The 2,500-nt window shown below is 43.6% G+C and overlaps 1 protein-coding gene across 1 annotated transcript in view; it reads right to left on the bottom strand.

The window, feature by feature from the left end:
• Window positions 1-2,500, bottom strand: part of cux2b (cut-like homeobox 2b) — a gene marked incomplete at its 3' end in the record, with an annotated part of 161,918 nt that overhangs the window by 45,073 nt on the left and 114,345 nt on the right. The gene's annotated exons all lie outside the window — the stretch shown is intronic.

Genomic DNA, 2,500 nt, shown 5'->3' with positions numbered 1-2,500 from the left:
ATGCTGCCTCTGCACAGAGCAGAACGCTTTACATTGCTCGCAATAAATAAATAGCAAGGAGAGCAAAGGTCAGCCTCGCAGCATCCAGCCAATAAATCAAACAAACAATCCTACAAATATACACCACAAAACTACGATGAATGGAAGGTTTTGAACTTGTAATAACCCCCCCAAAAAAAAGATTTCTTGAAAGATGATGTGTTTATTGAGCTAAACCAAACTTTTGAACTTTTTTGGTTGCAGCACACGAGAGCAACCATGCATGAAAAAAGCCATACACCCACAGGGAGACCATGCAAGCTGCACACAAGGAGTGTTAATCACTATATAACCGGACCCCATCTTAACAATCCGTTTTTATTTAGTTTGGTCATCTTTTCTCTCATCAGTGAAAGTGGCACCATCACCTATCAGAAAATAAAATCCCTCCGATACTGAACGATTGAAGTGACGACATAGTGCATTTTAAAGCTTGAAGATTTTTAAATAAGCAGTAAAAAGATGTTACTTCAAGTTGTATTTTCCACAATAAAATATTTTCTTAAAGCAAGAAAATGCAGCAACTTCAAAACATGTTTGACACTCAACAAAGTTACTCTGTACCTTTACCTTTATCATCAAGACAACTTCAACATTTAATATATTTGACAGTTTTTCAATGTTATTGTGTGTTTTTTATCATACTGAGACGCTCATGTTAGAAATGCTTGACACGCTTTACACACAGGTAATTATTTTATGAGATTGAGCCTGACGATGTCCATATTTATGGGCATGAAGCTGCATATTTCTCATCTTTCTGATAGTTTTGGAACTTTCTAAATGTCATAAGCAGTCTATGAGTTGTGGTTATGAGAAATATATATGTCAAAACCAATCAGGAGAGACAGAAAAGGAATAAAAGGGTTAAAAAGATAAATATTTAGAAGACTCACACTTATCGAGATATTGAAAGTCTAAAATTGACTCCCTGTATCTCAGGAAAATGTTAGTCAGTAACCAAGATTAAGTGCAGCAGGATATTTTCACAAGAAATTAGACAAACACACTTGGTATTTGTGCTTGAGTTCCCTGAGCATTTCATCTAACTGCACAGCAAAAAGTAATGTTTCTAATTTCTGGTCAAAATATCATGTCAGACTCAATAAGAGAGACAATCACTTAACATGGAAGATTCCAGTGAGGAACGGCAACTTGTTTCAGACTGTACTTTCACAATCAGGGATTTCCGCGCATTACATTCTTCACACACTGTCTTCACCTGATTTCAGTGTGTTTTATATGTTGAGATAGTGGGGTTTTTTTTTGGCAGTGTGCACATGCATATGTGGGGAAATACTGTGCAGCTTACTGGCAGAATCCAAGGTTAAGTTTGCACTTTACATAGCAGTGCAGGGAGAGAAAGACGCTGTAAACTATGCCGATGTCCTCCCTGTTTGACTCCCAAGCTGTTGCATGTTGCGAGCTGACATTTGGCCTGTAAAATGTGTGTGCGTGTGTGTGTGTGTGTGTGTCTGTGTGTGTGTGTGTGTGTGTGTGTGTGTGTGTGTGTGTGTGTGTGTGTGTGCCTGCGCGAGGAGGCTCGCCAGTGGCCTCCATCACCAGCAGCACTCAGCACCTGCTATCCTCTGCTCGGCGGGTGATGCAAACCAATTAACGATTCATTAGGAGGGACAAAGAAAGCGAATTAGCCACCACCTGGCCCCATGGAGAGGGCACCTGCACTAGTGGGTATGTGGGTTACCCTGCTCCGAGCTCCCGCTAAGACCTCAGGCCTGTTTGTAAGTCAGAGGACACGCCGTGGGCTGCCTCTCGATGTCCTCCGCTCGGCAACGTTAAATCAGATCAGGCTCGTCCAAATGACCCCCCACTCCAAGTGCAGACGGAATTCAAATTATTGTCATCTATTGTCTGTGTCGTGTCTGTCACTGTTGATTACAGCCTCCGTCAGAGCGGCTCGATGGACTCCACAGCGGAGGGTCAAGTATGGCTGTGCCGGGGCCGCTCCTCCATCGGCATGGCCGACATTAATTTCACTAAGGCTGAAAACACTTGTGAGGATGGTGGCAGAGTGTTGGGCCTCTTTACTGGGTTATAAATAAAGTGTGTGAGACACAGCAAGTTGACGGAGTGCCTTTGATTTACTGAAATGGCTGGTGTCTTCCCTGGGGAGGTATAACGACAGCATCATGTTTAAAGAAATATCATAAAGATCAAGCAAATCCCCCTCCTCCCCCCTGACTCCCCCATCACTCCCACTTGGAGCAGCTCAGAGGAGTTCATGGAAAATGGAAAAGGCTGGAGCCTAATCAATACAGATGCAATAGTCTGCAGCTCTCAGCCAACTCCCTGCTACACTATGCTGTTATTTCACTCAGCTCTACCCCAATTTAACCCTCGCTCTTCCATCTGCCCCCCCCCCCCCCCCGGGACCTGACACAAACGCTGGCACATGGGCTCACAAGTAATGAAAACGCGTAACACCGTCAACTCCTTTTCC

This window comes from Blennius ocellaris (assembly GCF_963422515.1).
Source record: "Blennius ocellaris genome assembly, chromosome: 7".
Taxonomy (NCBI): Eukaryota; Metazoa; Chordata; class Actinopteri; order Blenniiformes; family Blenniidae; genus Blennius; species Blennius ocellaris.
Note: the sequence above shows the minus strand (reverse complement) of the source record. Positions and strands in the feature narration are given on the sequence as shown.